At 45.2% G+C, this 12865-nt stretch overlaps 1 long non-coding RNA gene across 1 annotated transcript; it reads left to right on the top strand.

Moving 5' to 3' along the window:
• The first annotated feature begins 1495 nt into the window (after window positions 1-1495).
• Window positions 1496-11664, top strand: LOC125149132 (uncharacterized). Its single transcript, XR_007145816.1, has 2 exons — window positions 1496-3568; window positions 11242-11664. It is a non-coding gene; the product is annotated as an uncharacterized LOC125149132 (long non-coding RNA).
• The last annotated feature ends 1201 nt before the right edge of the window (window positions 11665-12865 follow it).

Raw genomic sequence — 12865 nt, 5'->3', positions numbered from 1 at the left:
AAAGAAGCAAATAGTCACTAGTATATGCCAGGCATCTGTGGACAACACTAGGCTCCCTCAAGAAGATTCCATGAACAGGTGTTTTACAGCTAGGTTCTAAAATATCTTCGTAATTGGCTTGCTAAGGTAGGCAGAATAATGGCCCCCAAAGATGCCCATGTCCTAAGTCCTGCAACCTATGAATACGATCCTTCTCGTGGCAAAACTGACTGTGCAGATGTAATTAAGTTAAAGATCTGGAGATGGGGAGATCATCCTAGATCATCCAAGTGGGCTCAGCGTGATCACAAAGGTCCTTAGAAGTGAGAGAGGGAAGCAGGAGACTCAGAGTTAGGGGAGATGGGGCAACAAAAGCAGAGGTAGGAGGAAAGGCCACGAGCCAAGGAACCTGGACAGCCTCTAGAAACTGAGAACTGGTCGGCAGACTTTCGGTAGTCCAGATGACAGAGGCGCACCCAGCCAAGGATGAGTTATTTAAGCATTGGTTTCACTTATCTTTTTTAAACATTTTTTTAAAGGTTATTTATTTTGAGAGAGAGAAAGCCTGTGCACACGCAGGGGAGAGGCAGAGAGAGAGAGAGAGAGAGAGAAAGAGATTCCCAAGCAGGCTCCAGGCTGTCAGCACAGGGCCCGACGTGGGGCTCCATCCCACGAACCAGGAGATCATGACCTGAGCTGAGATCAAGAGTCAGACGCTTAACCGACCGAGTCACCCAGGCGCCCCTAAGCATTGGTTTTAGACCTGTGAGGCCCCAAGCTTTATGGAGGCACTGCAGAAACCTGCCAGGTCCAGGGGTCCTGGAGGAGAGCCCCATGACTAGGGCTTCAAATGTTCCCGAGTGACAGGATCATGTGATTGAGAAATCAGCTGTGTCTTACATCCCGCTGCGAGCTCGTGTGAAGGAGATGAAGATATTTTCCCATCCCCCTTCAAGGCAGGCCCGCAGCCTCGCCTCAGGGACCCGGGGGGGGGGGGGGGCTGGGTTTCTCTAACCTTGCTAAAACTTTAATTTTCAGAAGTCTGGGCCACAGAGCTCAATTGTCCCCTGACGAAAGGGTCTGCATTTGTCACAAATGACCACGCACTTGAGGCTTCAAATGACACACATTTCCCCAAAGAAAACAAAACACTAATTTGAAGAGATACCTGCACCCCCATGTTTAGTGCAGCAGTATTTACAACAGCCAAGATATGGAAGCAGCCCAGTGTTTCCCAACAGACAGATAGATAAGGAAGATGTGTGTGTATACACACACACACACACACACACACACACACACACTGGAATCTTACTCAGCCATCAAAAAAAAAAAATGAGATCTTGCCATTTGCGACCACATGGATGGACCTGGAAGGTTTTATGGTAAGTGAAATAAGTCAGACTGAGAAAGACAAATACCATATGATCTCATTATATGTGGAACCCCAAAACAGAAAAAACCCCAATGAATAAACAAACAAAAAGCAGAATGATACTTATAAATACAGGGAACAAGCTGATGGTTACCAGGGAAAAGGAGAGGGGGGCACGAGTGGAGGGGAAAGTTACAGGCTTCCTTCCAGTTATGGAATGAATAAGTCATGGGAATGAAAGGCACAGCAATAAGGAATATAGTCAATTCCTTGTCAATTCCTGTGTCTCCCTCTCTCTCTGCCCCTCCCCCACTCACGCTCTGCCTCTCTCTCTCAAAAATAAATAAACATTAAAAAAAAAGGAATCTAGTCAATGGTATTGAGGTAGTGGTGGACAATGACAAGTGGGCCGGTGACCAGAGAAGTCACTATGTTGTATACCCGGAACTAATGTAACATTGTATGCCAGCTATAGGCAAATGAAGAAAAGAAAAGAAAAAAGAAAAGAAAAGAAAAGAAAAGAAAAGAAAAGAAAAGGAAAAGAAAAGAAAAGAAAAGACACAAACTGATTTCACAGTTCTGGGGGTCAGAAATCTGAGATGGGTCTCACTGGGCTAAAATCAAGGTGTCGACCCGGCAGTGTTTCTTTTGCAGCCTCCAGGAGAATGTTTCCTCCCCTTTTCCTGGTCCGGAGGCTGCCCGAGTGCCCTTGAACAATGAGTTGGAATACCACTCCTGAATCTGTTTCCATCAATCGCCTTCTCTTCTGTAGTCCAATCTCCATTTGCCCAGCCTACCAAGAGGCCAAGGGGGCTGAGAAAGTGAGGAGTGGTCTGGCCCCTGAGACAAGGGTTAGATCTTGCAGGCCTGACTGGGTGGGTTTCTCCGCCCCCGACTTCCTTTGCAGCACCCCGCTGGTGGCAGGACTTCGGATAGGGTGACCAGACAACCAGACCCAAAGCTGTGAGGCTAAAGATCTCTGTGTCCAAGTTTTGCTCAGGAAGAACATGGCCGTCCACCTTCCGACAGGCCCCAGCAGCTGGCACAGCTAGCTGGGGCCGGACCACCGGATCATTCAGGATGGCCTAAAAACCAAAGGCCTTTCCCCACATTTTCTGGACAGACTCATAGCATCCGAGGCAAGCAGAAGGCACCCCACAACCTGACTGATAGCGCATTTCTTGGTATTCTTGTCAAGTGGAGGCACCGACTATGTTTAATTGGATTTGGATAAAAAATATGGTAAAGGGACATATTTTGCTTCTGAATGTTGTGGATCCCACACCACACCTGTTTGGAGATGAGGCATAATTGGCTTATGTTTTTTCAATTAAAAAAAATATATTTATTCTTGAGAGAGAGACAGAGACAGAGCACGTGGGGGAGGGAGACAGAGGGAGCAGAGAGCGAGAGGGAGACACAGAATCCAAAGCAGGTTCCAGGCTCTGAGCTGTCAGCACAGAGCCCAACGTGGGGCTCGAACCCACAAACTGTGAGATCACGACCTGAGCCGAAGTCGGATGCTTCACCGACTGAGCCACCCAGGCGCCTGGCATAATTGGCTTCTAAAGTAAATACGCTGTTGTGTCACCTTTCCCATCACGTTGTGACTATCTGCTCCAAGAGTCCTGCTTTTTACAAAGTGAATTTTCTTATCTCCAAGGCTTTAGGTGTCTTTCTCTTCTACTTTACTGGAGGGGGGGAGCCCCCCAAAACAACATGCAGCCAAGCCTCCAGTGGCTCTCAAGAGGGCCAGATCAGGGCTCCCAGGCACCTGTAATAAGAACTCTTTGCCCTTCCCCCCAACTTGAATGTCCCTTCGGAGAAAAGACCACAGTGTGCCTTCGGGGTCAGGTATGAGGATTATGCGGATAGTTGGTTCTCCAACCTGATCAACCTTGGACTCCATAGACGGTGTCCATCCAGCGGCTGGTCAGGATGACAGCCCAGACGCAGAACCAGCGGGGAACACGGTGTCCCCACCCTCCGTTCCGCTGGGAAGACGGCCGAGGCAAATCAAACAGGAAAAACGGCTGCATTTGCTCATAAGGGACAAGGAACATTTTGCTATTGAAGACCGGAGGTGACTGTAGTGGCTTCTCCATTTGAAGGGCACTGGCATCACTCATTTCCACGGGAAAACGAATTCCCTCCTGCTCAGTGGAGCTGGGGGGACAGAAGATTTGCTGTCCCTGGCATTTGTCGTCACCTGAGGTGGGTGGCCTTGTGCTTAGGGGGCGTGTGGGAGCTTCTGGCTGAGCAGAGGCAGGAGCAGGCCTGGAACTGAGTGGGGGCCCAGGGGGCAGCTACATTGTCTGAGAAATTACAGAACGGAGTCAAAGGGTAGGGGCAAAGGAAGTTCAGAAATGGAGAAGTACGGCCTTGGGAAAGAACTGGCGGGGGGTGGGGGTGGCCACGATGGACAAGATACAGATGCCGTGGAGAAAACTGCCCGGTGAGAAGTTTCCAACATGGGGGATTCACATCACTGATGTCATTTGTACCTTCTCCAGGTAATGATAATGAATATTTCTGAGGTACTTAGGCCAGGCCCGGTACACTAATTGGTTTATTTCTCAGAATGACCATTATGAAGTGGGTTCTATTAATATGCTCGTTTTGGGGGTGAGAGAGGGAAGCACAAAGGGGTTAAGTAACTTGCTCAAGATCACAAAGCCTTTAAGTGATGTGAACCCCAAGTCTGAGCCCAGGGGCCCACCGTCTTGACCACAGAGCCGCATTCATTGCCCAGGCCTGCAGTTAGGCTACTGTGTACACACGCTTTGGGGGGCAGGGGGTTTGGGCAAGGGAGGCTGACTGGGCATCTGGCTGGGGTAGCTCAGCAGAGAGATAAGAAGGGCTCTGAGGGGCAGGCCTAGGGGGTAGGCAAGCCAGGTAAGCAGGAGTTGGCCTTGAAGCAGGGCCAGATCTCCTGAGGCTGGGATGCACAGAGACCCTGGAAAGGTCCCCAGGAGGCAGCTTGGGCCACGTGAGTTTCCTCGATGGACTTTGGGATTTTGTGTCGTGCCTGACTAGACAAATAACATTATTAGAATTAACATTTTTCAGCTCTTAGATGTTTTTAAAGAGTCTACAAATGACATATTGCATTTTTTGCCTCTTGCTTTTCAACCTTTTTTTGCGATTCATCTGTATTATTGCATGAAGTCTATATTTGTTTTCACTGTTTACAGGATCCCACAGAACCAATGCCTATGCCAGAAGTTACTTATCTATTCTATTGTTAATGGACACTTGGGTCGTTTCTACTTTGAGGCTATTTTGTGAAACAACGACCTGAGCCTGTTCGGTCATACGTCCTGGTGCCTGTCTGCACAGATCTCTGTAGGGTGTTGGGATATTGTGATTTATAATAAGAAATATATGTTTAGTCTTTATCCTGTGACCAGCACAGAGCTCAGGAAACCCTTGGGATTTCCTAAGTGGTAAGAGTAATAAAGGTGTCTTTTGGTATGTTAATGAGGTGACTTGAGAAGTCCCTAGGTCACCTAAGGATGGGAGGGAGGGCTGGTTCCCAAGGGAACCAACCAAATGCTAAGAGGGTTGGCACTTTCAGTCCCACCCTCACCACCTGCTCCCCTCTGGGGAGGGGGAGGGGGTGGAAGTTGATTCAATCACCAATGACCAATGATTTCATCAATCATGCCTATGTAATGAGGCCTCCATAAAAAACCAAAAGGAGAGGGTTCTGAGAGCTTCTGGGTTGGTGAACACGTGAAGGTGCTCCTGGAGAGGGCATGGAAGTTCCACACCTCTTCTCCATACCTTGCCCTATGAATTTCTTCCTTCCAGCTGGCTGTTCCTGAGTGATATCCTTTTATAATAAACTGGCAATCTAGTGAGTAAAATGTTTCCCTGAGTTCTGTGGGCTGTTGTAGCAAATTAATGACTCCAAGGAGGGGGTCATGGAAACCTCTGATTTACAGCCCATTGGTCAGAAGAAGCAGGTAACATCTTGGACTTGTGGTTGGTGTTGGAAGGGACGGGGGCAGTCTTGTGGGACTGAGCCTTTAGCCTGTGGGATCTGGTGTGGGAGATTTGCTTGGTGTGGGGGTAAAAAAAAAACCCCACATCAGAACTGGTGTCAGAATCACAGTTGTAGGCCTGGTAGTAAGATATCTAGGTCATAGGGGAAGCATACCTCACACTTGGTCATAGAATGCCAAACTGTTCTCCAAGGTCCCTACCCCTGGTTCATTCCCACCAGCAGTGTCTGTGCCTTTGTTTCTTTGTCGACAATTGGTATTATTAGAACTGCTCAAATTTTACCAATATGCCGGGTACGTAACCATATATCATTATGGCTTTCCTTTGCAGGTTCTTGATGAAAAATGACATTGGGTAGCTTTCCCCCTGTTTATCAACTATTTGGATTTTCTCTTTTGTGAAGAGCTTGTTGGAGTGTCTTGCTTGTATTTACAATTTGCTCTTTTTCTTATCTTCTTACTGCCAAAAGTCCTTCACGTATTTTGAATACTATGTTATATTTACATGTATTTCAAACATTGTTGCCCACTCTGTGGTTTTCTTTTGTCCTCTGTTTATGGTGTCTTTGGATGAAGAGAAGTCATTGAATCTACCAGTCTTTTCCTTATGGTTAGTGCCTGTTGTTTCTTCTGTATGAAATCCTTCCCGATTCCAAGGTCATGAGAATATTCTGCTTTATTATTGTTTAAAAGCGTTATCATCTCAAACATTTTTAACCAGTTATCTTGTTTTCAGCCACACCTTCTTTCTTTCAGAAGCTCCAGGTGCCTGACCTTTCTGAGATTCTGAAACACCAACAGATCTGCTTCTTGGTTTCGCCCAATACCATGAAGGTTTCAACTTTCTCTGCTCTGTTCTTAGTTACTGGTCATCTATCTACTTTTCAGCTTCCAAAATGTTGGTACTTTCACCTTCTTTCCCTGTTATCTTCGTCCCTATGGTTTTTTTTCTGGGTGTTTGTGCATGCATACAATTTTCCTGTCACATTAGTGGGGTCTCAGGAGAGATAGGCAATAAAGGCAAGTGTTCAAATTTCCACGTTTAATCAGAAGTCACAGCAGCATTGCTAATAAAGCAGGCAAAATTGGAAACAATCTAAACATCCACCCACAGAAATAAAGTGTGGTAGGTCCATGCAATGGAATAGCATGTACCGTGGACAACATTGTGTTACATAGAAGCAGGCCAGTGAGGTAGTTAAGGGCATAACACTCTGACACTCACCAGCTGTGTACCTCTCCATCCCTCAGTTTTCCCATCTGTAAAATGGGATAATTGTATGTAGAGATGTTGTGAGGATTAAGAGTTAATATATGTAAAGAAAGATGAACAACTGTAGGTATATAGTCAGAAGTACATAAAGGTGATTATTGTTTAAAAAAAAAAAGGAGAGAGATTTTTTTGTTACTAATAAAAGAATGAAGTGGATTTATACCCAGAAGAATGGCAATCTCTCCAAGGTATTTTATTAAGTTTAAAAAAGCAGCAAGGTGAAAACCAGTATGTATAAGAGAAAAATAAAATACCTGTAAGAAAAACAGTGTGATCATATTTTTAAAAGAACTAATGTGCATACATATATGTGCTGAACATTTCTGAAAGGATACTGTAGAACTGTTAAGAGAGGTTTTCTTGGAGTAGAAGACAAAAGGGACCTTATTTAATGTCTTTTGGTACTCTTTGATTTTTTTTTCTTTTATCATGTGTTTTACTGTTATAATTAAAAACAAGCAGATTAAAATGTAGATAATTGTTTTAGCTGGAGGTTAGTTACAGTATTTCTACTTTTATGTATGTTTCAAATTTTCCAGAGTAAAAAACTTCTTAAATAAATTAAAGCAACAAGTATCTTCATCAGACATTCTGCAAAATCCAGTGTTGAATATTTGGATGGCGTGGAATAATGCCTTGAAGAAAGCTTCCCTGTCAAGCTACATAGGGACATTCCCATGGAGGCAGACAGGAGCCATATCGTAGAGAACCAGTTATTCTAGAAGAAAGCTACTGAGGTCATAGTACGATTGTAGGATAATTTTTAAAAACTATTTTGAAAATGTCTAGGCCCTAAAATGTTTTCTAGAGATCCTGGTGTTCAATTTCAGGAGCCCATCAAAGATAGCCTTTTTAGGGAACCCCTAGCTTTGTCTAGAGTTAACTATGGACACAATGACCTTCCATCTGAGTGAGAACACAGATTAACTTCTCAATTCCCACAGAAGGTTATTGACCCTACCATCTGCTTACTTGGTTTCCAAATTATATGCACCAACCCTTGTGCAGCAAAATATAGGATCAAGCTATGTATACTCTCACCAATAGGTTCAACTTAAACTATTGTTTACCCAGCTCATCGCACTGGATGGGAAAGGTGGTCAACCCAGATGATTGCCTATGTAGCATGTGCGTTCCATTTATTCCTGTAAGTATTTGGAATTTCCTTTGATCAGATTAGAACACCAGAAGCTTTGACACTTGAACTAAATCTGATAGGCTCCACATAAGATTATCTAATGCTGCTACAAGAAACGGCCACACGAAATTTATTTCTGCTCTTGCTATAAAATGATGTTCACGATACCACCCATATAACCCCATCTGAAAACTTTCTTTCGGAAATTGGAGCCCAGAAAATTTTCCTATACCGCTATGGAACTGAAAAGATTTCTTCCAGTACTGAAAATCACATAATTTAAGCATTTCTCTTATTTTCTCCAGCTCTTGGGAAGCTTGGATCTATGGCTCAATCACGGCAGCTCTGTTACCCAGAATGATGCGCTTGTGTTCTCCTTTGTTTTCCATTTCTAAATTTTGTGTGCGTCTGTTATTGTCTCTCTGCATTATTTAGCAGATCTCTTCAAAAGTTTAATAGATTGTATCCCACACGGGTACACATTTCTTTGGGCAACTGGGAACTTGATCTCTTTCTTCTGGCAGGATAATTAGAAATGGTTTCATGAAGACACGGCACTTGAACCAAATCTTTGGGGATAGGAAGCTCTGACAAATTCTAGCAGAAGAAAGAGTGTGAGTAAAGAAGTGACGGAAGGAAGGAAGGAAGAAGAAGGAAGGAAGAAGGAAGCCCATATTTGGGAAATGGTAGGCTTTGCTTTGGTCAAGGCATGAGGTATAAGAGATGAATGGAAACCGAACTGAAAGATGGCTACACCATCTCGGTAGAAACTCTGTAGGAACTCACACATTAGGCATTACAGCATAAGAGAAGGATTTTTTTCCCCCAAAATAAGGGAAACTATTGTATATATTTCAGGCAGAGCACAGATACTATCAAGACAAAGTATAAAGACCAAAGAAAAAGAACAGGACTGCCACAGCAAGGTCCCAGCTGGTGTGGCTTTGAAATGGGACTACAAGCCCCTACGGAGGGCCTGGAAAGAACACGGAAGAAGAGAGTGGCATCGAGCCTACAGGCCAGCGGCCAGGCTCTCTCCCAAATTCTGCTGCTATGTATGTTTAAGTCATTCTTTTCTTTAGGAGTCCCTTGGTCAACATAAATCAAACAATATCACACACTTAACCATGGCATTGAAATGGACTCTTGCCTGATAATTCATGAGGGAAGGTCTTTTGTTTCTGATTTGTTTCAACAGAAGAATTCCAGCCAATAACTTCAGAAAGGATATTAAGAATTCCAGCCAATAACTTCGGAAAGTTTAATAATTACCATTTTGCCACTTTGAAATAGTGGATCTAGGCTACACTCATTGGTGAATGCTGCAAATATCAGGCGAGCCTTTGAGGGCAGGAAAGGGTAGCATGTCCCCAAGAGAAAGAACATCTAAAGATGAAAGGCTTCCTAATGGAGTGATCAGTCTGACCCGCTGGCTGATCTAGGACAGACAGGCATTGGGAAACATGGGATTGGCAGAAATAACACACCTCGTGACAAGAAACAATAGGTAGGGTGCACCACCACCTAGGAAGAATGCTTGCCTAAAATAATTGAACCTGAATCTAATCACAACTCAAGACGTAAATATCATTTTACAGGAGAAACAGTTGGAGGAGAAACTGGTTAAATGACACCCTGAGGCAGCGACCAGCCAAATCTAAAATGTGCAAATTCTACAGGACAAATAACCCATTTTCAAACAGATCAGTGGCATTATTTAAAAAAGTGTGCAACAGAATCGAATAAAAGGGGTTAAGAAACATTCAAATCGAATGCAATGTATGGATCTTCTTTGGGTCTCAACCCGAATAAACCAACCTTGAAACGACATTTTTAAGACAAAGAAGTTTGAAGAGTATGTGAAGTCAAGGAGTTATGGCAAAATTTTTAGGATAGTGCCATGCTGGTTATCTTAAAAAAAAAACAAACAAAACATCCTTATCAGGTAGGGAGGCACACTGAAATATTCACCTACCGGTGAAATCACAGGATGTTTGGGATTTACTTCAAAACACTCCAGAAAAAAAATCAAGGGGAGAGGTGAAGTAAGATTTGTAAGATATTGATAACTATTGAAGCTGGGTGGTGAGTACATGGGGTGTTCATATATTCATCTTTTTACTTCTGTGCATGTTAGAAAATTTCTGTCTTACAGAGATGCTTATTTTAACAGACTCCTTATAGTGACTAGTTTGAAAAACCTTTCTATATCTGTTTTGTAATTGATGAGAGAAAAGGGTCGTTTTCACATATGGTATGTGAATCGGACAGAGATGATGAAGGGACTAAGTACATTATTTTACCTACTATAAAATGGCACTTTTCTGTACTTACGGTTTGTGGAGATCAGAGATAAATACCTTTCGTGACTCTGAGAAAGAAAAAAATTTTTGAACTAAATTATCTCCTGGCTTCCACTGCGCACATCCTTGTAAGCATCAAGGCCATAGTACCCTCCATGAGCCACGGGAAGACTGGCTCCTCTCCCCAGCTCATCTGATTGACAGCATAACCCAAAAGGCCTGGACCACACACAGCAACAAGCCCCATATGCCAGCGTGGATTCCTCAGGCTGAAACCCGGTCTGTTAAAAGGTTCCCGCCGGATACTGACGAGCCGACTAAAAAATGTGTCCATCTATTTAGTCTCTTGGTCAGCAAAAATGTTTTTTACGTTTATTCATTTTTGAGAGACAGAGAGAGACAAGAGCACGAGAGAGGGAGGGGCAGAGAGGGAGACACAGAATCCAAAGCAGGCTCCAGGCTCCGAGCCATCAGCACAGAGCCTGACGCGGGGCTAGAACTCACAAGCCATGAGATCATGACCTGAGCCGAAGTCGGACGCTTAACCGACTGAGCCACCCAGGCACCCCTCTTGGTCAGCAAATATAACAGAGGATTGCTTGTGTGTATTTTAAGAGTGCAAGTCTTTAAACGAATAGCTTATCTCCTAACTCAGATCTCCTCCTCCTCCTCACCTCCATTATCATCACAATCATGCTTATTCTGAAATAGTCAAATGGGAGAACATTGTAGGAGACAGAGCCAGTTACCTACTATATAGGAAGAACAGGTGCCCAAAAAGAATGATAGGCAGAGTTCACCACCGACAAAACGTTCCTGTTATCTTGAGGACAGATCCTGTTCATCCTCCGTGGTAGATGTTGGAATGTACCCAGATCCCATTTAGAAGTAAAGAACTAGATTGTCAGCTGCCGGAAATATTGCCAGCAGGTGGCCCTCAGCTGTCATCCCCCTTGAGGAATTACCTTGCCTGAAAACAGTTATTGTGCCCCAGAGAACCCCACTTCCTGGGAAGCCAATGAGTGGTTGACTCAGGAGTATAAAGGCCTTGGCCCCTCAGTGTAAGGCAAATCTGAAAAGCCAGGCCAGCTTCTGAGCTCCCCATGGGGTTGGCTGAAGCCCGCCTTCTCCGGTCTAGTCCCGCTTCCTTCCTTCCTCTTCCCCAGGTGCTGATCCTGAGAATATTCCCTACCAAACTTCAGCGGCTGATCTCCATCTCAGAGTGTGCTTCCCAGAGAACCCAACCTGGGACACCTCCAATGACACCACTCTCTGGAAGAGTTAGACAGATGCCCTCAAAGGAGCCATCCTGCTGTCCCCAGCTATTGTTAGGAGATGTGAAGCCACGTCTAACTCCTGCCTCGTTCTGCCTTCTCAGGCCACTCATAAATAGGTGGCTGAGAGAAGGGAAGGAGAAATCAAGTCACTGATACTCACTGCCCAGGAACGACCACCACGAGTCTCACAGAAAGGCGTTGGAGATGCCATTATTGCCAACATCCCAATTAACAACATCTTCGCTGAAATTACTTTTTGGCCTAAATCACTTGGATGCAAAGAATATTAAATGGTTGCCTTGCTCAAAAGTATTTATTATGGAAATAATGTTATTCCTTCTGCTACCCGCCCCCCCCCCCCCCCCCCCAGGTAGACCACATATGTACTGGGGCGAGACGAGCAGGCGTCTCCTCCCAGGACAAAGACAAGCACGGGACCAGAAGTGTCTGTCTTAAATGCCACTGGCTCCATGGGTCTTGCTTCTTGTGTTCACTGCTGTGCCTGGCACAGAACCTGGCACTCGATAGGAGTGCCTTATGAAGGATTCACTTAATTCAAGAGAGAAACAAGGAGAGATCCCATCTTTGCCATGAACCTCTAACTGGCGCCCTGACCAGGATGTCGTATATTCTAACCTGGAACCTTGAGCTCTTTGCTGGAAGCTATTCTATGTTCCTCTTTGTCTCCCTGCTCCCTGTCAATGAGTCTGGTACACAGTAGGTGCTCCGGAAGGTATGACTTGAGTGAATGAAAGAAAGTTCTGCAGATCAAGGGTAGTGTGTAATCACCTATTGCTGGGTAACAACCAACATCAAATCTTAGCAGCTCCAATGGCCACCATTACCTGCTCACCATTCTGGGCTCAGCTGGGCAGTCCTCTGGGGGGTTACTCATGAAGCTATAGGGTCTGAGAAGGCCTCATGCAAATGTCTGGGGCTTCCAGCCAGGGAGCCTCAGTTCTCTTCCATATGATGTCTCTGGCAGACAAGGATAGACGCCCATGTAGCTGTGCTTCTGAAGCCTCTGCCTGGGTCACCTGTGCCGGTGCACATAGGCCAGTGTGAGCCACTGGGAGGAGATGACCCAGGTCCTAGATGCAGGGAGGAGAGATTTATTAGAGGCCACGAATCACGTCACCTCTCATGACCTACCATGGGCACATCATCCCAGGTTTAGCCACTTGGGGCCAGAATTCTGGAAGGATTATTCTTCCAGGGGTTCCCAGGTGACTGGATCTTGGATTTAGGTATTTCAGAAGCAGTAAAACAACAACATAACAATTCGGGAATAGTCGGGCAAAACCCTGCAGAGGATCTACGTGCACACGCCCACAGTGGCAGCAGGTACAGATGGCCTGGGGTGGGAGTTGCCACAATGGTGGCCTGGACAACCTCCTCCTCTGAACTTAGCTCAGGAGTTCCATCCCCTCCTGAACCTCTAGGGGTAGCGGGCCTGGCCACCTAGATTGGCGGCTGGGGGCAACTATGCCAACAACTAGGCCTGGGGGCAGGA

Source organism: Prionailurus viverrinus, chromosome D3 (genome assembly GCF_022837055.1).
Source record: "Prionailurus viverrinus isolate Anna chromosome D3, UM_Priviv_1.0, whole genome shotgun sequence".
Classification (NCBI taxonomy): Eukaryota; Metazoa; Chordata; class Mammalia; order Carnivora; family Felidae; genus Prionailurus; species Prionailurus viverrinus.
The sequence above is the reverse complement of the archived record's forward strand: the minus strand, read 5'-3'. Positions and strand labels throughout refer to the sequence as shown.